Genomic DNA, 24121 nt, shown 5'->3' on the forward strand with positions numbered 1-24121 from the left:
CTCTCGGCCCGGAGCCGGGGGCTTCCTGCAAAGGTAAAGAATCCCAGGCTGTCACTGTTGGCAGGCGGTATAAAGATACATTTTTCAGACCTCTTCCCCTGCTCTCCCTTAGGTGTTTGTGTATCCCAGAGCCAGGTGCTTGCCTCCTTTCGTTTACATCCTTCCCCTGGGTGATCTGATTCACCCTGAAGTCCTACCTGACCTGAATGCACTAACTCCCAGCTCTAAGGAACTCAGTCTCAAACTGTCACCTGGACACGAAAGGCCCACAGTCATCTCGAGTCGCTGAACTCGTCCGCGCCTCCGTAAACCTCCTTCTCAGTCCTCCGTCCTCCTGAGCGATCGCCAGTGTCCACAGCCATCCCACCAGCAACCTAGAGACACCTCCCTTCTCTCACCCCCACGTCCAATCTGTCACCAAACGCTGTAGAATCCACCTCCCTGTCTTCTGGCCTCCATCGTAATTCAGGGGCCTGTCACTGCTCACCACCGATTATCACAGTAATTTTCTCATCGCCTCCATCCTCCTCTTGCTGCCAGAGTGAGCGTTCTAGGACACAAATCTAACCTCACACATCTATGTCTCACTGCTCCTAAAAGATGCTTTTTAGTGACTTCCTATTGCCTACAGCAGTGCTGTCTACTGAAATATAGGAGAGTGACAAGTCATTTTACACTTTCCCCAGGCCGTGTTAAAAAAAAAAAAAAAAAGGAAAATGGAACAGGTCAAGTCTGATAATTTATTTAATCTAACATATCCAGTATATCATCATTTCAACGTGTAATCAATAGAAACAAATCTCTGTTTTATGTTCTTTTTTGCATCGCCTATGAAATCTGCTGTGTGTTTTACACTTAACCTCCCAATTTGGACTGGCCCCATTTCAAGTGCTCAATAGCCACATGTGGCCAGTGGCTGGCTACCCTGTTGGAGAACACTTGTCTAGAGAAGAGTCCCTAGTCCTTGACATGGAGTTCCAGGCACTGAGTGATGTGACCCAGCCCATCTCTGCTTTATCCCGGGTATTGTGCCCCACACCACATCTTCTCTCCAGGAATCACAGATATTCCCGGTTCTTTCACGCCTCTGTGCCTTTGCTCATGCCTTCAGAGCCCTTTCCATTCCTGCCGTCTCCACATCCCACCTCTCTAGCTGCATGAACACCTCCTCCTCATCTGAGATGAGGTTCAAGCCCTTCATGAAGCCTTCACTTCTAGAACTAAGCCCCCCTCAACCCTGTTCAGACCTTCATGCTAATACCTAGAACCTGGGAGTCCATCTATCTGTTTATTTAACCGATCCATTATACTAGATATTAAACCCCTTAAGGTCAAGGGATCCTGTCTTGCTTTTCCTTCCCCAGCACCTGTGCCTGGGGTGAAGGAATTAATTGATAATTAGAAAGCTGAGGCCCTGGGGCACGTGGGCGGCTCAGGCAGTTAAGCATCTGACTTCGGCTCAGGTCATGATCTCACAGTTTGTGAGATTGAGCCCTGCGTTAGGCTCTGTGCTGACAGCTCAGAGCCTGGAGCCTGCTTCAGAGTCTGTGTCTTCCTCTCTCGACCTCTCCCCTGCTCAAGCTCTGTCTCTCAAGCGTGCTCTCTCTCTCTCTCTCTCAAATATAAATAAAAACATTAAAAATTAAAAAAAAGAAAAGAAAAGAAAATTGAGGCCTAGAAACATTAAGTGATGTGCTTATGGTCTCATAACAAAAACGTGGCATCCTGAGTTACACTGCAGGCTCTCAGCCCAGCACTCATTCGGCCAGTGGGTCAGGGGACATCAGAAAGCCTCTTCTGTGGGACATGCCTGCAAGGATTTCCGTGAAGGTTGGTTTGAGGTGTCGATTGCTAACATCCAGGCAACGTGAACCACAGTCCTGCTGTTGCTGGTACAGATTCAGCTTGGGCCTCACTGTATTTTACCATCCTCGGATAATTGCCAGGAAATGACAGAGGCCAAAAGAGACATAGGGGCAGGGTGCGGGATGATACAGAGCTGTGGATGGGGACTGACTTCACTCACAGAGGAAGGGGATGGCTGTGAGGGGGGGCAGCGTTTCCTCTGAAGCTCTGGGAGCTCGGCTGACTGGCAGAATGGCCAGCCCAGAGTGCCGGCTGGCCTGGGGTGTGGTTCTGGGGGTGGACCTGCTCCCTACCTGCAGGCCAGTCACACCCCCATCTTCAGTGTCCTCATCTGTGAAGGGAAGGGTTTGGACTGGCCGTAGGTACCATGCCCACCTACACTCCTTTGCATTCCCCACGGCAGACATTGCAAATGGATTTCCTGAGTTCTTTCCCACCCTGGGATCCTTCTTTGAGCCCTGCCTAGGAGCTGCTCGGAGCTGTCATTCTTCCAGCTGAAGAAGCCGGTTTGCCTTTGAGACTCTTCTAGCTCTGCCCTTCGAATTCCACAACAGACACATTCCTCTGGTCTTCGGGAATCCCCTAACTGGATGCAAATGACTGCGGGAGAGTAACACCTCGCGTTCTTGTCAGCTCTAATCACAACCTATTCTCAGGGCCTGATCCTGCCAAGGCCACCCAGGAGGCCCCGGGGAAGAGAAGCTAGGAGAGGAGGTGGCAGAAGGAAAGGAAATCCAGCACCCACCGGAGGCGGCCAGACACACGATTCCACTTTCGTTCGTGAGCACACTGGGCCTGCTGCCCGAGCATCCATTGTGGGCACCCTTGTTCGGGGCACTTTGCAGAAGAAATGGCACAAGAGCAGAGCCTGGCTGCCTGCCCTTGGGTGGCATGCAGTTTAATTTGGGAGCCAGGAAGTAAGAGCTCTGTCGTCGCTGACTTGAATAGACAGAATGGGAACTCGTGTATTTAATTAATGGATTGTGTCACCGAGTGTCCGGGACAGCACCTGGCACAAAGTAGTCTCTCAACAAATATCTGAGTGAGTGAGTGAGTGAATGAGTGAATGAATGAATGAAAAACGAACACACATACACACTACCAGAGATACACTCTCCACCCTTGAACCTTAGCTGGGTGGGGTTGACCTCCCAGCCAGCACAGGCTCATATTTTCATTGTTTCCTCCCGCATCTCTTTCGATTTTTTCAAGTGAGGCCACGTTACCTTAGCTTGCTGTCTAAAACACACACAATCATATACTCCCCTTCAAATTCAAGCCCCGCTTTCTGTGGCCTTGTGTGTTACACCTTCATCAAGTGTATTTTTGCCATTGTTGTTATTTTGTGAGCAGAGCCAGGCCAGTGTTTTTGTAGGAATGAGTTGCCCAGACAATGCATCTAATGGGGCTGCATCGGGAGATCTTACAGTCTCTCTGTGGAATCCCATCTTCTGTAAAGTTGGGGGGGGGGGGTCCAGGCCCAGCATTCCAGCCTTTTAGTCCAGGGGTAGGAGCTGATCCTTCTGTGGGAAACTTGTCCACCAGGGCCAGTCAGCATCAGGAATCAGTCCGCACCTGGCCAGATGAGGAAACTCCAAACACGGATACCAATTACGAAAGGGAACAATGTGTTTTTCTCTTGCTGTCCCTTCAACCTGGAGCTCAGTGAGGTTGCCCGTGTCTGTATGTGTGCACCTGCACTGGGCACAGAGCCTGTCCACGCAGTACTGCTTGGATTTAGTCCTCTTCTGGGAAGCGCTCACACCTCATCCCATCTAGAAGATGTGTGCTGAGGACCCACGATGCGTGAGGCCCCCCCTTGGCAGACTGGGTGACCCAGGAGGCAGAGCCAGTGTCCCCTTCGGCCAATGGCCAAGCCACCCGCTCCCCTTTCCTGACCCACTCCTGGCCCGAGAGAAAATTTCAGCTTCCTTGTATTCATCCAGGATTTTGCAATCAGAATCTCTAGAAGGAATCTATTTTGAGTTCAGCACACATGGACGGGTGGCACTTTTTCTGTGTTAGAACTGAACAGTTAGAACTGTTTTGGCTTGAATTTCATACAAGAAACCTGGATCTCTCCAGGGCATCCGGGGGGTCTTAGCCCAGCCCCGTCCTAGTGACAGCGTCTATGAGAATGCAGACATGACCAGACAAGTTCTCCAGCGCGAGGCCCACACAGTGCAATTACCACAGTCTCTCCAAGCCCCGTTCTGCTGCTCTAAAGCTGGTGGGAGGAGCGAGGGATCCCTGTGACCACACTGCCGGGTCGCTACAGTTCCAAAGCCCTGGGCAGGAGCCATAGGGAGTGCCCATGTTCCCTGGGACCAACACCATCATGTCCAGGGACTAGAGGTGGCATCCTAGAAACGTTCTGCTAAAACCAGAATCTGCTGATCCGGGAGTCAAGGACTAAGGCTCCTTTCCCAGCTCTGCCAGGATTTCCACTGAGATCCTACACTCAAGGGTCCTTTCTAAATGCAAACCCTGCTTGCTGTGGTGTATGATTCACGAGAGCATCAAAGAGCTTCCCTGAGAGTCACGCGCTCACCTATAAAACGAGGTAATAAACACACCCGAGGGAGTAGATGTGAATGCCTTTGCAAAGCTACAGGGTGGTGGGCCAAGATAACCTGCTCTGGCATCACGCTCTTCCCCCTGCCCCACCCTCCTGACTACGTGCCTCCTCGACAGTGACAGTGACCAGTGACGATGGCCACTTAGGTTCGTTTACATAACAGCTCCTTAAACCCCTCCCTGACCCCAGGGCCTTCCTATGAAAGGTCCAACTCCAGAAGTTGAACAAATCCAGATAAATGTGGGGAAAAGAATCAGGGGTTGATTCCAGCACTGGTTTTACAAAAGGCTGGAGACTAAAGCAGGGCTCCCCTCCTTCGTGGGCGTATCTTCCTCTTTCCTCAGAAGGCCCAGCAGGGAAAGACGGGGGCCATGGATGAGGGAGTCCTGGTCCTTGCAGCTCACTCCCCCTCCTCCCCAGGCACAGGTGGGTTCTCCCAGTCCTCCAAAGTGCTCCCCCCACCCAGGTCTGAGATGAAGAGTGGGGTGCCGCGAAAAACAGGTTTTGGATTTCTTTGACCTGGGTCTAAAACTCCACTTCCCCATCCACTTTACCAGGTTAAGACATGGCTCCAGTGTGAACTAATTTCCCCAGCTCTGGGCTATGCTATGGCAAATAACTTACTCATGAGTAATGTGGCCATGTTTGTGCAGAGTTTATTTAGATAAGAAAAACAACCCCAGGCCTCATGGGAAGGGCTCTGCAGAGCCAATCCTGTTTCCTGGGCCCTGCCTGGAAGGGCCAGGCCTTCGGGCTGCTGGAGTGGCCCTGGAAGGGCTCCTGAAGAGCCCACCTGCCCCCAGACATCTCTGGGTCCTGCCCCAGGGAGTAAAGGGGAGGGAGGGAGCAGAGGGTGATGGACAGGAAAGCTCAGAGTGGGGTAGGTTCAGCTCTGACACTGCAATTGTGTGGCCCTGGGTAAGACACCCCCAGTCTCTGTGTCTGAGTTTCCCCCTTTTTGAAAACGGTGGTTTGGGGGTGGGTAATGATAAAGCATCTGCCCCAAAGAACGGTTGAGGAGGTGAAGAGACTCTGTAAGACAAAGTACCTTGTAAACTGTGGAGGGCAATGCACAGGTTATTTAGTAATGAATTGTTTGGCTTAAGGCTGTGTTTTCCGGCCACACACACCTGTGGGCACCACGCCAGGTGACGGAGGCACGTGTCCAGGTCCCGAATCTGCTACCTACCAGTCATGGGACCTCTCGAGCCTCCTTCAGCTTTCCGAGCCTCCGTATTCTCCTCTGAAAAGTGGGGGTAATCCCCCTGGGTAATCTGCAAGGCTCTGCCATGCCAGGTTGGGAGAGAAAGACACACGTGAAAGTGGATTGTGAACCGGAGACCGGTGCCAAGCTGGTCAATAGGTTGTCAGTCAATCCGTCAACCAGTGCTTAGGGAGCTGGACGCTGAGGGCCCGGGAGCGAGGAGTCCAGCTGGAGAAACGAAAAAGGCACCTGCTTGAACGGAGCGAAGGAAGCACGCACAGCAGCCGAGGGGCAGACCGGCTTGGGCTGGAGGGGGCAGCCCTCACCTCCACCCGGTTGACACAGCCTGAGGGTACCTGGAACCCTTTGCAGGCAATGCCCTGACTCCGTTACCTGTTCTTCAACTTCATGAAACAGCAGATTCCAGCTTTCCAGGGAAGAGGTCAACAGAACCGCACGTCATAACGCAGGAAAGCAGATTTGCTCGGGAGGAAACGGGTCGGGGCTCGGAGGCAGGGCTAGCCCGCACCCCCACCCCACCCCACCAGCCGTCTATTTCCCCAGTCCTGCTCCTCAGCAGCCCGGAGGCTCCTACTCTGCGTGCCGAGCCTCAACGGCTCTCCCGCCACAGCCGCGTGGGTGCAGTGTGCACACACAGATGCTCTTGCACGAGGAGGCACCCGGATGCGTATTTATGGAGCGCTGTTACTGATGGCGAACACTGGAAATGACCTCGATGTCCGGCCACAAGAGAAAGGGCAAACAGATGCCGTTATATGTATACTGTGTAATTAACTTTGCTCCAGTGAAACTGAATGGGAGCTCCCCATATCAACCAAGACGCATCTCATGAAGGTACTGTTGGGCTCAACAAGCGGGGAGCAGAATATGCTATTATGTAATATTATTATTATTATATATTATTGGCGTAGCACCTAAAAATATACAAAGCAACATTGTGTATGCTTAGAGATATATCACGTGTTGAGTATGAAGGTGTGCGTGGAAAATAATGAAGCTTCTAGAGAAAAACATAGCAGAATACCTTCATGACAAAGGCGAAGATTTCTTTTTTTAATTTTTTTTTAAATTACATTTATTTATTTTTGAGAGACAGAGTGAGACAGCGTGCAAGTGGGGGAGGGGCAGAGACAGAGGGAGACACAGAATCCGAAGCAGGATCCAGGCTCCGAGCTGTCAGCATAGAGCCCGACACGGGGCTCAAACCCATGAACTATGAGATTATGACCTGAGCCGAAGTCGGACACTTAACCGACTGAGCCACCCAGGCGCCCCAAAGGTGAAGATTTCTTAAACAAGATATGAAAGGAATTAACCATGCGGGCGCCTGGTGTGGCTCAGTCAGTTGAGCATCTGACTCTTGATTTCAGCTCAGGCCATGATCCCAGAGTCGTGGGATCGAGCCTCACGTAGGGCCTCTGTGCTGAGCTTGGAGCCTGCCTGGGACTCTCTCTCCCTCCGTCCCTTTGCCCTTCTCCCCACTCACATGCTCTTGCTCTCTCTCTCAAATTAAAATAATTAAAACAATTAATTAATTTTTAAAAAAAGAACTAACCAGGATCACCACTACCCTAGGCAGCTGGGATGCATTATTTCCCAGCAATTCCCATCTTACAAGAGGAGGAGTTGAGACTCGGAGGTGAAGTGACCAACCTCAAAGTCACAGAGCTTGTCTGTAGTGGAGCTGGGGTTAGACCCAAGTCCTACCTTTTTCCACCATGCAAGAGCCGTTCTGGTCCCCTCTGCCCTGCCCCACATCCTCTTCTCCAGCCACAGCCTCTTTGTCTCTGCTCGCTAAGTCCCTCTTGTGCTTACTCGCTGTCCAGTCTGCACCCTTGAAATGACTCTGTCCCCATCTGTATTTTAAAGATCCAATTAAAAGCCTACTTTCTCCAAGAAAATTTCGAGGTGATTTCTCCCTCCCCACATAAGAAAACACTTCTGAATGTAGTACTTGCCCTGAACTTAGTCATTTTCATTCCCATACACGTCTTTCTGTTGTGTCAGTTGTTAGTGTGGCATTTGCATTAAGGGCACAAATCATTTTTTTCATCGTGATAAGTGTGCCTTTTAATCTCCACCCCCTATTTCCCCCATCCCTCACCCACCTCCTGGCTGGCAACCATCATTAAGTAAGAGTCTGTTTCTTGGTTTGCATCTCGGTTTTTCATTTGCTCATTGGTTTTATTTCTTAAATTCCACCTATGAGTGAAATCACATGGTATTTGTCTTTCTCTGATGGACTTACTACACTTTGCATTATACTCTCTAGCTCCATCCGCGTCATTGTAAATGGCAAGACTTTATTCTTTTTATGACTGAGTAATGTTCCATTGTGTGTGTGTGTGTGTGTGTGTGTGTGTGTGTGTGTGCATACCACATCTTCTCTAGCCATTCGTCTATGGATGGACACTTGGGCTGCTGCCATAATTTGGCCATTGTAAATAATGCTGCAATAAACATAGGAGTGCATGTATCCCTTTGAATTTGTGTGTTTGTATTTTGGGGGTAAATGCCCAGGAGTGTGATTACTGGATCACAGGGTAGTTCTACCTGTAATTTTTTCAGGAACCTCCATACTGTTTTCCATTAAGTGCATAAATCTTAACCATCTATAGCTTGATGAATTTCACAAATGAGTATGCCTGTGTAACCACCACTTAGATCAAGATATGGAATATTTCCAAGACTCCAGAAAGTTCCTTCATGCCTATTCACTGTCAACACCTCTCCAAAGTACCACTAGCCTGACCTCTCACACCTAGGTTAGTTTTTTTGGCTTTTGATTTTTGTATGAACGGTCTATAGTATATTCTATTTTGTATCTGGCTTATTTCACCCATGTGATTCACCTAAAAGATTATTGTAGATAGCATAGTTCATTCTTTGCTGTTCTCAAGACCCAGCAGTGCACCCATCATGACCGCTACATTAGGGAACTCTCCCAACAAGATGTACCATGGTGTGCTTACCCTCTTTATCTCAGCTGATGCCCCAGAGGCCTGAGATAATACAGTAGGTGCCAAGAAGGCCCACATCATAAAGCAAGAAGGGCCTGGGCCATCTGTGTGGGACAAGCTAAGAGAGCATGGAACAGTCTGCCAGCACCTCCATGGTAACAAGGAGTGGAATTGGAAGAGAACAGTTGTGAGAAATTCTTTGAAGAGAGTCAAGAGTATGAAGGGGCGCCTGGTTGGCTTGGTCAGTGGAACAGGAGACTCTTGATCTTGGGGTCGTGAGTTCGAGCCCCATGTTAGGTGTAGAGATTACTTTAAAAAAAATAAAATCTTTAAAATAAAAAAAAAAGAAAGAAAGAAAATATGTCTTATGTTCCCAGGATATGTAGGAGAAGGGAAGAGTCTCTTTAAGAGGGGACATAGAGAGATGTTATGTGGCCCCAGAGTTCTGGAGACACAGGGACTGATGTCTGACACATGCCAGCATGATCTAAAGGTGGGAAGCTGGTCAGACATGCTGGAGCAGGGAGAGAGGGGCTGTTCTGGGAAGGAGCATCGCACTGTGGTTGGGTCAAGGGCAGCCTGACTGGGTCTCGTCTGATCAGATTTCACTGCAGATGACACCTCAAAGCGGACAGGGACTCATATCTTAAAGATCGGGGGTGCCTGGGTGGCTCAGTCAGCTAAGCGGCCAACTTTGGCTCAGGTCATGAACTCACTGTTCGTGAGTTCTAGTCCCGTGTCGGGCTCTGTGCTGACAGCTCGGAGCCTGGAGCCTGCTTCGGATTCTGTGTCTCCCTCTCTCTCTGCCCCTTCTCTGCTCACACACTCTCTGTCTCTGTCTCTCTCTCAAAAATACATAAACATTAAAAAATTAAAAAAATAAAAAGACTAAAAGGGCCCCCAAACGCTATAAGACCTATCTGAGATTTTATTTAGGGGTAGGAAGAAAGACAGGAGTCTAAAAAGGACAAGGAAAAAAAGGGGGGAGGGTAAAGTTGACTTTTGCGTGCACGTTGAATCCAACTGGAGCCAGAAAATGGTGGGTAAAAGTGGGTAAAAGTGCCTGGCCCGCCCTGCGTGCACCGACTGTCTCCCTGGACCACGGGAGGAGCTGCTTCCCGGGCCATCTTGGCCCTGCTCCAAGTCCACATGGTGCCTCCGGCTCCCGGGAAGCCCTCGCTCGAGGCTGGAGGTGGACGGGGGGTGGGGATGGGGAGACTCCCCTGCAAGATGTTGCCGCGGCCTCCGCCATTCACACCTGCCCCGCTGCCCTCTGCTGAACATTCCCGCCTGCGATTCCAGCCGAGGCACGAAACAACTGTTCTGTGCAGGCCCCGGAGTGGCAGGGGCTGGCAGGCCTCTCCCGACGACTTCCGAGCCGCTGTCCGAGGCTATGACCTCACTTCCTCGGCCGTGCCGGATGCTGGGCGGACAGGAGGGCAGACAGGAGGGAGGGCAGCGGCTCGGGCTCCGCGAGGGCCTGGCTCAGAAGCGCTGTGCGCTACCCAGCAGGGCCTGATCAGGCCCCCGCCGTCGCTCACTCCCTGCTGTGGGGAGTCCAGCGCCCGGGCCCTTGTTCAAAGTTAAATGCACACAGGAAATTCCCCACTCTGGGAGAGGTGGGGGGAGTGGATGCTCTAGTGGCTCGGCTTTCTGGGTAAGCAAAAGGGGAGGAAAGAGCGCTTTACGTGAGCGCTTGCTGTATACCAGGCCCTGTAGTGAGAGCTCTACGTGGGCGACCTCACACTCCCGAGAACAGCCGTGGGAGATGGATGTTGTCATGCCCATTCTACAGATGAGAAGGAGGGACGCCCCGGAAGTTAGAAGACTAGCAAGGGGTGAGACTGTGTTTCCCACCCATGTGTTCTTTCCACGGCATCACACTGCTCTGGATACAGTCACATTCTCACACTGATATGCCTCACCGTCATGGTAAAACCAGCAGCTTCAAATACATATATATGTATATATTCGAATATATATATATATATATATTTATAAAATATATAAAATTTATAAAAATATATATATTCGAATATATATATAAATATATATATATTCGAATATATATATATATATTTTTTTTCTGGCACAGAATATTGAACGGAGTATTATTACAGTATTAAGAGGCAAGGGCTGGGGTCAGCCTCCCTGCATTCCACAGCTTTTGAGCTGTGCACCCACAGGAGCCTTGTTTGACTTCTCTGAACCTCAGTGTCTCTACCTGTAAGGACTAAGAATAATGCTAACACCTTCTCCATCACCTTGTGAGGAGGTACGTGCTCGAGCGTGGGGACCACTTGGTCTGGGACTCGGATGCCACACATGCTCAGTTATTACTTGTGATTATGCTTGTTGTAAGCTCGTGAGCGGATGGCACAGACCATGGCTACCCCATATGGGCCGATGATTAGCACTCGGCTTCAAAGCTGAGCTGATGTCCAAAGTCACATACGGTCATGAAAATGGCCCTACCCCATGGCCCGTAAGGTGCCAGCTCCCTCAAGGGTCCTGCCTCTCACCTCTGCAGACTTCCCGTGGATTTCTGAGCATTGATCACCACACAGGGAAAGGCACTGAGCCACGTACAGAGATGAAGAAGGATGTGTAGGTGGCCAATGCTGTAGGCTACCAGACGATGCTGGCTCTAGGTTCTCCGTACTCTGTACTCTGGGGAGCAGTTTGCAGCAGTGGGAAGAGGTGGCTTCTTGGAATAGACAAAACTTACAGAAGGCCCCGGAGGCAAACAGTTCTCCCCCATTCCTTTGCTCTGAGCCGCTGCAAGACTCCCTCTGCCCTCAAGATAAAGTCCTTAACATAGTTTCACCTCATGTTACATTTTTTTCCCCCAGCTCCTTCCCAATTTGATTCCTTGAAGCATTACATTGTAGCTCCCTACCCTTTTCTCCCCTGCCCACGCCCTGAACACACCCACACTTGCACACCGCAGGCCCACTTCCCCCCCAGGTTAGGCTGGGGGGGCTCCACCCCCCCCACCCCCCTGATTCTCAAGTAGAAACCAGCTCACATCCGAGCATCTGGACAATTGCCACCCTGGACTTTGGGAACAATAGCAAATCCACAAGCCAGCAGAGGAACCCAGCTCATTCTGAGTAAAAATAACCTGTCAAATCAATTACAGTGGCAGAACCAATTAGGGTGACCGCAGGGGAATAAATATGCAGTGTTTAACTTAATCATCTTTCTGTTCCAACGGCTCTCCGGCTGCATGACTAAGGCAAATGACTATTATGTAACTGATATTTTTATTCTTTGCCCCTTCTTTTCAGAATGAGAAGCCATTATTCAATCTCATTTTCCTTCCAAGGGGAAAAAAAGACCAAGGTGGGGGAGGGGGGAGGGGAAGATTGTCTCTGAACTTGCATGAATGATAAGAAAGTCTAGGACCTTCTATCGTGAATAACTATATGTAAACCTACTCATTAGCCATGTGACCTCAGGCAAGTCCGTTTTCTTCTGTGATCCCCCATCTGTGAAGGAAGGGATTTGGAATGGTGATCTCCAAGGGCCAGCGTTACAAATTCTACCCGGGACAGATTTGACTCTGACATCCTGCATAGCCACAATGGCATCTTACTTACGTGTGAGTCACCCTGTTCTTCTCGCACAGTGTCTGTATCCTCAGGTGCTCAATAGATACTTGCTAAGTGGAATTAATTGGCTCATTCTTTATGTCAGCATGTCCTAGATTTAGGACACTTGCTAGGCTCTGGAAGATAGGCAGCCAAGTGGTACAAAGAAGAGTATCCTCCATTTGAGGGAGGCTGGGTATGTCTCTGAGAAATGCCAGTCTTGCATGATAGGGTTAGATGAAGGTCACGGGCAGTCTATGCTCAGAGAAGAGGGATATTTCTAACCTTAGGTGGTCATGAAGCGCTTTCCGGTTGAGGTGAAATTTGGGTTGGGCCCTGAGTGCTGACAGATCAGTTAGATGAAAGACACTCTAGGGTTATCGATAGGAATGGCCTTTGCATGGGGCGCCTGGGTGGCGCAGTCGGTTAAGCGTCCGACTTCAGCCAGGTCACGATCTCGCGGTCCGTGAGTTCGAGCCCCGCGTCGGGCTCTGGGCTGATGGCTCGGAGCCTGGAGCCTGTTTCCGATTCTGTGTCTCCCTCTCTCTCTGCCCCTCCCCCGTTCATGCTCTGTCTCTCTCTGTCCCAAAAATAAATAAAAAACGTTGAAAAAAAATTAAAAAAAAAAAAAAAGGAATGGCCTTTGCAGAGGTGGGGAGGGAGAAAACCTGACAACAGCGAGGATTTTGGTCAGCAAACAGAAGACAATAAGGTATCTTGGAACTAGACTACGAAAAGCTTTGGAAGCTGGGATGGGGAGCGTGGGTCAGTCTCCCGGTCTCAATGGGAAAGGAAGGTAGGATGGAATCTGTAAGAACGTCACCCTCTCCTCTGGCCAGTGGTTGAACCGGCCATTCTGAATAGTGAGAGATGGATTCCGGCATCAGCCTCTGGGAACAGTCTAGAGGTCTAGAATCTGGGGCAAGAGCCAGAGGCTTACCATTGGTTATAGAAGATGGGGTCCTTTGCTCTGCATATCATACCGAGGCCCTAAATCCACCTCCCTTGCCCAAGTGCCTACTTGCAACATTTCGGGGTCGGTGGGGATGTAAAGATAGTTATTACAGCAGATTCTGTCAATGCCCTCTCCCTACCTCCTCAGCACCCACCCCCACACAGAAGGCTGCTCACTCCCATCCCTACGGGCATGGTAGGTAAGCGCCCAAGAGCGAATGCTTCTGGAAACAGCCCTCTGTTAGTCAGGGATCAGGACTTGGCAGCTAAGTCGCCAGCTTCCTCACCACTGAGGCAGGAGAACTCTGAGGTCCCACAGTCCCCCAAAGGGATCGAGCCCCCAGTCATCCACAGTGATGGCCCGCTCCACAGCATACCTTGTGCTGGCTTCCTTCGCTGTCTCACTTCCATACCCCTTGACCTGGGTTTCTAGGGATCACCTCCCAAATGAACTACTTACATTTGAATCTTTGACTAAAGGCCGGCTTCTGGGGAAACCAAATCACAACAATTAATGAACCGCCTTCATTTTATAGCTGGGGAAACTGAGGCCCGAGAGGAGATATTTTGACCATGAGTCAGGGTGCAAGTCTAGGCCTGCCCAGTCCAGTGCCCTACCCAGTAGACAAGGCATGTCTCAGATTAGTCCTCCCTCTGCTCTGCTTACCCACTGAGGCGCCCCAAAGTCAGAAGGTAGCAGCAGAAATTCATCTTCCCTTCTTGTTTGAACAGAAAGCAAAAGGCCTCAGCAAGGGGGAAGAGGTGAAGGTCTGAGGCTCCCAGATGTGACCCTCATTATCCTGGAAAGTGTGCTTTTGTCTCTGTGGTAACCAGGACAGCCACCCCATTTATCTGATTTCAGTAAAGTGGCCACATCCTTTGGTTTCCACTGCTGGGACTTAAATGGCATGTTTGCAAAATGGAGTTATTAGCCCTTAAAAAAAGGAGGAGGTGGGTTCCCCCCCACCACCACCACCCCTTGAGGGAAAGGGACATAATGCTTGGGGTCTTTCCATAATCAACATCAAAGCATTGTGATACCACAGAAATGACTTTAAGGGGGCCAGAGCAATTACACGTAAAGATAGCAACCAGAAAATGGAATGTAGATGGATAGAGAGGTGCCTTTTAAAAGCAAGCAAATACATCTTATAATGGTGAAGCTGTTTATTGTCAGGGAAAGGAATCCAGGGGACCTATCACGGAAGAACAAAGACATTTTCTGTCTCTTTAAATAACTCAAGGCAGCTTGACATCTTAGTCAACAGAAGGAACAAAGATATTGTGTGTTCAGGGAAAGGAAACTCTTTTTCTCTTGAAAAGAAAGCAGATGTTATCACCTGGCTCTGGAGAAGTTTGAGGAATCTAAGCACAATGTGACATTTTTCCAGGTTCAATAAACACTGCTTTGATGTGCTAACAACCCTAATGAAGCTGGTCAGTTAAATGAGCCAAGCTTTAGGCCACGAAGAGCATGTTATGCCGGTTTGCCTCTCTGAGTCTGGAACATTAAACTGCAGACCCCTCCAACAGATCACTCTATGTCTGCCTTGCCATGGAGCATTTGCGAAGGGCTAATTGTCAGGTCATTCGTTGTTCCACTCAGAAAATTCATTATTTGTATTCTATGGTTGAAGAAAAAGGATAAATGCAAACGATGGATTACATTGGTCACACTTGTAACACACAAGGGCAAAAAAAAGTGCCTCAGAGCATCAGTGTTCGCAGGCAGGACAGGGAAGTATCCCTGTGGCTGGGGGAGGGAAAGGGAAGATTTCACTGAGATTGAATATCTTTTCCTCTGGCCCTCATATGTTTTGAGAAGAATTTGAATAAATGGGTAGGAACATAGCAAAACCAAAGCCAAGGTAGCTTGGCTGGGGCAGATGGTATATGACGTAGCATTGTTGGAGACGAGGCTGGAAAGACAACCCCGGTCCCGATTTGGGAGACCTGAGATGTACGCAAAGAAGTCTAAGCTTTTTCCTAAAGGCAATAGGGAGCCAGTGAATGCTCAGGATCATGCTGGGGAAGAAAACTGAGCTCAAGATGGTTGCCTACTTACTCCAAAGGGCAGCGGTTCATTTCTCTGGTAGGGATATTGACTGCTATGATGAGTTGGGTTATGAAGTCCATTCACACAAATGGCTAAGTTTTTCAGTGAGGGACAGGGGAGAGAGAAAAGGAGAGCATGTTAAAGACTTCAAATGACAAAGTGGAAGAGGAATTTCTCAATTGGATCAGACGGCAAGGACACACTCTCCTTGCTAGGTAGGCACCAAGACCCAGCTTCTATGCAGGTGTGGGACACAGCACGGAATCACAGAAGCACCCATCTGAGCTGCCATTCAAGATTCTGCTGGGTCTTCCATGACAAGTCCTTAGACACTGAACATTTATACAGCTCGTCCACAAAACTTTTGCTTCAAGTTGGACCTCAGCCTATCACTTGGTTAATTTTTTTTTCCCCAGCAACCCTCCAAAATCCATCAGAGAGTAAAACTTTGGCAGGGTGTCCTGTATTTCTGACTTATTTGGGGTTCCTCACCCCCCCCCTTCCATTCTTCAGAGACCAGACTTTGGAAATGTGTGTTTCAGTCCATACTCTATTAAGCAGAAAGCTCGAGGCATGGTGTATGCAGGGTAATGACCATTTCTGGGCAATAGAGGAATCTGCTGATAAAACTCAATTTGTTTTAGTTTTCTTTGTGGCTCTGGTTATTAAAAAATGTCTGAATCCGCTCATGCTGTCCTCCCTTTGTGATTAAATGGATCCTTGCCGAAGAGGTTTCTTGGAGGCCACAGAGGAGGAGTGTGGCCATCAGTGACCACAGGCAGGGGCTAGAGAAGGAGATGGAAAGGAGAAGGACATGGGTCAGCCACCCCCAACCACGTGGCCACAGGGCACCATGGGAACAAAGGCCCCTGCTGTCACGTCCCTCACTCCCTCTCTCGCTGCCTCCTCCCATCACGCACATCAGTGGAAAAAGCAGGGTCAGATCGTGGCACAATCTTTCTTTCCTTTCCTTCTGTTTATCTGAGTTTCACAGGGAAAGGAAAGATGTTGGGAGAAATATTGGTAAGGGGATTAGTTTTAAATGGCATCTTCCGGGATGACGGGGGTCCTAAGGGTCTCGACACCATGGGTCAAATCACGTATCAGCAAGAATGCCATCCGTAAGCCGAAAGAGTTCACTTCTTGTCCTGGCTCTGCTCTTCATTATCTGTGTGGCCTTGGGCAAGTGGCTTCTACTCTCTTGGCCTCATTATCTTCCTCTATAAAGTGAGGGGGCTGGGCTGTGGTCTGTGCAGGGTCCCATCCCTGCGGCTGTAAAAGCGGGATCATATTCCTTTCCTGTTGATCTCAAGGAGGCATGGGGAGATCAAAATTTTTAACATGATCGAAAATACTTGGGAAGCTGTAAAGTCCTATGTGATTTGGAAAGGTAAGTCTCTGTAAGAGGCTCCCCACAGCAGTCAGGAACTTCTTGATGCAAACCAGCTGTTGATGTGAGCAGATTTGAGGGAAGGGGCCCCAGAAAGACCAGTGGCCTGGAGTGGGGAAAGGGAAGTGAGATGGGCAGCCTGGCCTCCCAGAGAGTCCCTGAAGGCAAAGTCCCCTTTCCACCCACAGTCCCTGTACCCAATAGGACCCATCCCCTCCCCACGCTTTGCCCTGCTCACGTCGTTACACTTGCTGTGATACTTCTCTTCCTGGGTTCTTAGGACATCCCTGCCCCTGTCCAGATAAGAAACCGAGCCACCTCCAGGGAGGGGTCAGGTGATACACCCAAGTCCCCCGGCAAATCAGAGCCCTCACAAGATGCTGGCCCATAGTATGGTAGGAAGGGCATAGAGGGTTTTCTCATTGCTGCTGAACCAACTCCTTGACCAGCTGTGTGACCGTGGGCAAGCTATTTAACTTCTCTGAACCTCATTTTCAGACAAACCTGGGAGGCCTTCTGTATACTTCTCGGGAGGTTCCAGCTGAGCTGTGACCCCCTTTGCCCGCAGCAGCGAGCTTAACAACACCCCCTTACGCTGGACAATGTCTGACACGTAAAAATGCCAGATGCACCTGAAGCTGTGAGGTGCACTGTTTTTATTTATTTTTTTAATTATTATTTTTTAATGTTTTTATTTATTTTTGTGACAGAGAGAGACAGAGCATGAGCAGGGGAGGGGCAGAGAGAGAGGGAGACACAGAATCGGAAGCAGGCTCCAGGCTCTGAGCTGTCAGCACAGAGCCCGATGCGGGGCTCGAACCCACAGACCGTGAGATCATGACCTGAGCCGAAGTCGGACGTTTAACCGACTGAGCCACCCAGGCGCCCCGGTGCACTGTTTTTCGATGGCCTCCCTCAAAGGCTCTGAAAACCTGTCCCCTTCCACCCCACCCACCAGCAGCAGACCCTGTCTATAGAACTGGGGCGTCACGGGAGTCCACCCTGACACCCACAGAGCTTCTCCTCACTCCCCTAGGCTTTGACATTGAGGCTCATCCGTTCTCATGAGGGGCTTGGGGCAGTCCGCATTTCTGGGACCTCATCCTTCCTCAGAGATGCAGGGAAGTTTTCGGGAAGTACAACTTGGAGGGAGCTTTACTCTGGCCAAGAGGGTTGTGATTTGGTCCCTGGAGGTTGGGGTTTAACTGAACCTTAAGACACATTTGGCATCTGTGTGAAATCTCTGCTCTGTGTCCCCAGCTGCAGGACAATGGGGGCCATTTATAACTTTGCACATGGAATGAGAACATCTGGTTCAAATCACACACACACACACACACACACACACACACACACACACACACTCACCAACAGGAATACATTACAGTGGAGACAGTCACTCCTAACTGAATGTATGCTCCTGCCTCTCGCTTCAGGGACCATGGGAAACCATAAATAAAAGACAATCTCTGTCCAGGAGGAATGGTAGAGATCCTCTTATCTACATCTCTCTCTTTAGAGTTAGGAAATCTGAGATGGCCAGTAACTGGCTTAAGGTCGCCCAGCCAGTGAGAGACAGCAGTGAGACCAGAATCTGGGTGTTCCAGCTTCTAAGCTGCAGCCTTTCCTCAGCTCTGCATGCATTTACTACTCCTCCCCAGGGGGACAGAACAGCAGGCACTCGGCCCTTTTGAGTCTTGAGGAGACAGAGACACCCTCTCCTGCCAAGAGGACAGAGAGCTCAAGGTCCCCAGCCAGCAGATGGCCTTTTATCACATTCAGCAAGGCCATCTGTGCAGCCAGGCCTGACACTGCAGCCAAGAGGGGGGACCCTGAGTCATGGAATCTGCAGGGTGGCTCCATGACCAGCCAGGCAGGGTCGCAAAGCCCAGGGCGCTCAAGGCCAGGCGTAGGTGGGTGCTGGGGCAGGTGCGGGCGGCGCCGGGTGAGGGGTGCGCATGCCCGGCGGAGGGCCAATCATCGTGCACCCTCACCCAGTGCTGCCTGTCCCCCAGGGCGTGCTTCTGCGGAAAAGGATTCTACATTTCTCTGGTTCTCCCTCGTTCCAGGGTCCCCCCATTCAGGTTCTGCTGCCTGAGGTCCCTGCATGGATATCCCCCGGAGAGAGGACTGGGCGGAGGAGAGGACACCCCTGCCCCACAATGCCCTTCTTCTTCGTTGGGGAGTCAGTGATTTCTGTGGCCCGAGAGGAAGAGAAGTAGCCCTTCACAGCCACCTCTTCCCGGTCTTCCTGGAAGACTGCCCCCACCTCATGACTTCAGCACATCCACAGCGAGTAGAGGAAGGTTGATTGGATATGGGGTATGAGGGCTACAGAGGGACCACGGGCAGTACCTGCACAGTTTACCTGGTCAGCTACAAGGACGGAGTTGCCATTCGCCGAGATGGCAAAGAGGTGGGTGACACGGGTCGGGGCAGTGAAGATCAGGAGTTACCTACTGGGCGTATTTTGTTGGACATCCAACAGGGGAGTTCTTAGAAGGCAGTTGGATATATGAACTTGGGGTTCAGAAGGGAGGGTTGATTGCTTGAGAAACTTGGGAGAAATAGATGATACATAAAGCCATGGGACCTAGGTGTGAATGTTGTCACTTTACCCCTGTTCCCTGAAGAGGGGTAACGAGAGAACCTTCCTCAAGGGGCTGCTGTGGGTATGAAATGGGATGGTGAGTGGTAGGTGCCTAGCCTGACAGTTGGTTATTACAGATGGGTACGGGGAGGTCAGGAAGGAAAGGTGACTGGACAGGAGCAGAGGCCTTGGGAGGGGGTGCAGATAGATTATTAATAGTAGAACTTAACCCCCCCTCCCCCCCGGAGAGTGGGGTCACCCTCTCTGCAGAGATCAGATCCCCAGGTGCCCTCTGGACCTTGGCTCTTTAATCCAGGCTGTCTTACCAATGAGTACTCCGTGCAGCCAGCACCCAGCTAGAGGGGGGTGTGGACATCCCAGCCCTGTCAAGACCAAACCCGGGACCTGCTTGCCTGTCCCACTTTGCTCCAGCTACATTCTGGTGGTTCCCTGGCTCCTGGCTCCCGGGAGCTTTCTGTTTCCCTGCCTGGCATGCTCCTATGGGACGTGGCCACAGATCTAGTGCCTTCCCCCCACCCCCTGCACCACCCCATTCTATGCCCACAGCCATCCTATAAGGAAGGTTCTCATTATCCCACTTCAGAAGGAGGGTGAAGTGATAACACTCACTGCCTATCTCATCCAGTCCCATGGCCTCAACTGTCATCTATACCAAGGGTTCCCCAAGTTCTCTCCTCAACCTGACCTCTCTCCTGAACTCCAAACTCTTGTATCTAACTGCCATCTTGGTCTGTAGAACATCTAGATGGACCAGTAGCCAGAAAGAGATCTGGGAACCTCATTGTCTCCCCCGGAGGGGTCAATTTTTTCCTCTTAGAATGTGAAAGCTGGAAAGGAGCCCAGCAGCCATCTGATCAACCTCTTCCCTTTTTTTTTTTTAATTTTTTTTCAACGTTTTTTATTGATTTTTGGGACAGAGAGAGACAGAGCATGAACGGGGCAGGGGCAGAGAGAGAGGTAGACACAGAATCGGAAACAGGCTCCAGGCTCCGAGCCATCAGCCCAGAGCCTGACGCGGGGCTCGAACTCACGGACCGCGGGATCGTGACCTGGCTGAAGTCGGACGCTTAACCGACTGCGCCACCCAGGCGCCCCTCTTCCATTTTTATAGATGAGGAAACCCGAGTCCTGAGAGGGGACGTGACTTGCCTAAGGTCACATTCAGGATCAAGCATCAGGGCTCCATGGGCCACCCAGACTGTCAGGAGTACAGCGCTCAACTCAGACACTCAATCTGACCTCATCGTCCTCCTGTTTGAAATCCTTCAGTGGCTGCTTATTGCTTTGTCACAATAAAGTCAAAATTTCTTACAAGGACCCCTAAGTCCCTGCTACGTCCACCAGCTACATCTCCTACCACTCCCCGGGGTCCACCCAGAACAAATCACTAGCATGTCTCTGGAAAGGCCCTACCTCCAGGCCATCTCTGCCTAAATGCCTCTCCGTGTTCTAGACTCTCTGCCTCTTTCATCATCTCCATCTCCATCTGTCAGTCTCTGTGCCTTAGACTCTTGCTCACCTCTTAGCCTTTGGCTTCTGGAATACTCCCTTACCTCTCCTTGTTGGAGACCTAAGTCAACTGAGTCATAAAGACTAGCAGAAGGGCATCCTTCTGGGTGGCGGCTGTGGCTTTCGGGAGAGGAGCCTTGTTGACTCTGGGAGGGAGGCCCCACAGGAGACCCCTGGGGATCGTCCCACCCTCTGCCTGTTCAGCCTCCTCTCCCGGGCAGTAGACCCAGGCCCAGACTTCATTGTGGCCTTGCTGGTCTTAACTGGGAGATGGCTGGTTATGGAGCTCCCCCCCGCCTCACCTCCGGCCCAAGACAGGAGAGCCTCTCCACCAACAGTCTTCAGCACTCAGCACAGCCTCACCTCTTCTGTGAAAGCTCCTCCATAGTCTCGAATCCTCACCCGAGCCCCTTCTTTGAACTCTCAGAGTGTTGCCCTTTTCTGTCCTAAGTAATCTGCACTTGCCATCTTAGTCCTTAGTTATATACTTTACGAATGGACCATTTTTTGAATAGTATGGTGAAAAAGAAGGCGTTCTTCACAGCCAACAAATCCCAGATCTGCCGAGGGACTAAGGCAAGTGACTTCACCTCTCTGAGCCTCAGTTTCCGCATCTGTAAAATGGGATAACAGTGACCTTTCGCCTGGGGCTAGTTGTAAGGATGAGATGGGTTATCACATCAAGTGCCTAGGCAGAAATTCAGACAGCTTGCTTCAAGTGTGTTGCACCTCTTCCCGGCATTGGGATCGTGGGCAAACTTCTCAAACTCAGCACGTTTTGATCTCCTCATTTGCAAAATGAGTCCCTCATCCGTGACGAACAGTGTCTATTTTTAAAGGCGAGGACACCAAGGCAGATAGGTTAAGAGACTTGCCCCAGATTTCAATACAGCATAGAGCCTGCTCACTTGACCAATACCACAGACCGGTACAAGTAACAGCCAGAGGCCCCGTAATGAGGAAGTGGAGAGGAAGGAGCTGCCATTTCTTCGAGGGGAGTGGGGGGGAGGGGGATGGGGAAAGCTTTAAATGGAAAGTGAAAATCGCTCGGGTCATGGAAAGATAATGTGTGTGGCTAAGCTGAGAATGAGGTTAGAAAGTCATCCCAGATGGTTGCACAACCATATGAAGGCGCTTAATACCACAGAACTGTTCGCTGAAAAATGGCTGAAATGCTAATTAATTGAGGGATTAATGTCAAATTTGTAGTGAAAAAGAAAAAAATTAACTTACAGTCTATTACAAACCACTCACTATAGGGATGTGTGTTTCCTGAGAACATTCAGGAACTAGAGATCTTCAAAAAAAGAAAAGTCAAATAATCTGTGATTTCACCGTTCCGCCGTAAATAATGTTATTTTAAGGCGCAACTCTCTGGGGTTGTTTTTATATACGTGTCTCAGTTGTTATTTACTAAAGATGGGAGCGTATTCTATTTCTATACACGTAGCTTTAGAACGTCCTTTTTCTACTCACTACATTATAAAATGTACGTGTCATTAACTTAAAAGAAAGAAAGACAGAAGGAGAGAAAGGAAGTCATCCCAGGTGGGAGGACTGGCGTGAGCAAAGGCACGGAGGGATGACAATGCATAGCGAAAAAGTGGGGAATCCAGAGCAGTGGGAATGCATTTTACAAAGAGGGGTATAGTGGGCGTAAAACCTGGATGGGTCGCTTGGCACATGAGCCTAGAGGGCCTTAAAGGAAAAAATTAATTATGCCAGAAAGTGTGGGCTAAAGGAAGATACAATACCTCATCAGAAAACTTAGCTGAGCTTCCCGGCAGCCAAGGCAAAAAGAGAAACACGGAAACGAGCTTTACGTGTTACAAAGGATTAAAGAAGCATGTGCTCTGAAGCCTAACTTTAGGGTTTGAGTTCTGCCTCTGCCATGGATCAGTTATGTTGCTTTGGCAAATTAGTTACTCTCTTTGCGATTCAGCTCCTCTATTTACAAAATGGGACAAATAATGGTGCCCTCTACCTACGGTTGTTGTGCGGATTAAATGAGCTAATACATGCAAAGCACTTCAAACAGAGCCTGACACACTGGTAACTCCCAATAAAGGTTAGAAATCGTGATTATCAATGTTTCTTCCTGGCTGAATTACAAGATGTATTTATCTTGAGGTTTCCTTATGCAGAGAGCTCAGAGCAGCATAAGAGTATTCTCAATAAAAATGTGACAGTAACCGTGGCTGCCTTCTCAGTAAGCCTGTGTCTGACATCTCCCGGAAAGAAGCCAAGAGCAAGCAAAGGGCTCTAAGAGAGAGCCAGTGCTCATGTCCCACCCTGGCCCAGGACCTCCCCACCACCTGACACGCTCCAGGAAAGCCCTTGGAAAATGCCAAGAAAGGAAGGATCTTTACCCCCTTTCCGCTTGCCCTCTCTCTCCCTGTTCAGCTCACCCTCTCAGCCTGGCTTTCTGCCCGAGTTGCTTCCTGTTTCCTGAACATTTCATCTCCTGAGCATTCGGGCTTTTTTCTCATATCATCCCCCTGCCTGCAATACTTCTTCCTTCCAGAGTCCTGGCGAACTCCTACGTGTCCTTCAAAGCTCACTTCCATTCCCTGGCATTCCCTGACTCTCCCAGCTCTCCTCCGCTCCGGGACAACTCGGCACCACCCCCTCTTGTGTGATGTGTGACGGTCAGGGCAGTGATGAAGATGGTGGTGGTGATGAAGATCCTGGCAGCTTACCTTTTTTCAGCTCGCTCATTTATTTTGAGAGAGCAACAGACACAGAATATCAAGCAGGGTCCACACCATTAGAGCAGAGCCCGATGAGGGGCTCGAACTCACAAACCGCGAGATCATGACCTGAGCCCAAACCAAGAGTGGGACGCGTAACCCACTGGGCCACCCAGGCGCCCCCCACCTTTTTCTTTAAATGCTGCAGTTAATGTTTACGACCACCCTGTAAGGAAGTTGCTATATGCACCCCTATTTTAGAGAGACGGAAACTAAGTCACAGAGTGGCCAAATAACTTGCTCGGGCCGCAACACCTGGCAGCCGAAGAGCTGGGATTCGCACGAAGGGAATCTGTTTTCAGAACCGGCACCACGACCATCATGCCAAACTGCTCCCCTGTATTGTTATTTCTATTTTTATTGCTATGACTGTTACTCATTGATGATGGGTCGGTTTTCCTTTGTGCTTGCGTTCTCGTGGCCGGGGACCACACACCTGACACCCGGTGAACGTTGAAGAAATACCTGCCACCGTTCCGGCTGGCAGTTCCCTTCAGCTGAAAGGAGTCAAGACTCATTGCAAAGTCCTCTTCCTCCTCACTGGACCTCGTGGCCACCCCGCCCAAGTCCCCTTAGGGCTTTACGCTTCTCCCGTGGCACTTTTGGTCCCGTGATGTACATGTGCATAC

This window comes from Panthera tigris, chromosome B3 (assembly GCF_018350195.1).
Source record: "Panthera tigris isolate Pti1 chromosome B3, P.tigris_Pti1_mat1.1, whole genome shotgun sequence".
In the NCBI taxonomy this organism is placed as follows: Eukaryota; Metazoa; Chordata; class Mammalia; order Carnivora; family Felidae; genus Panthera; species Panthera tigris.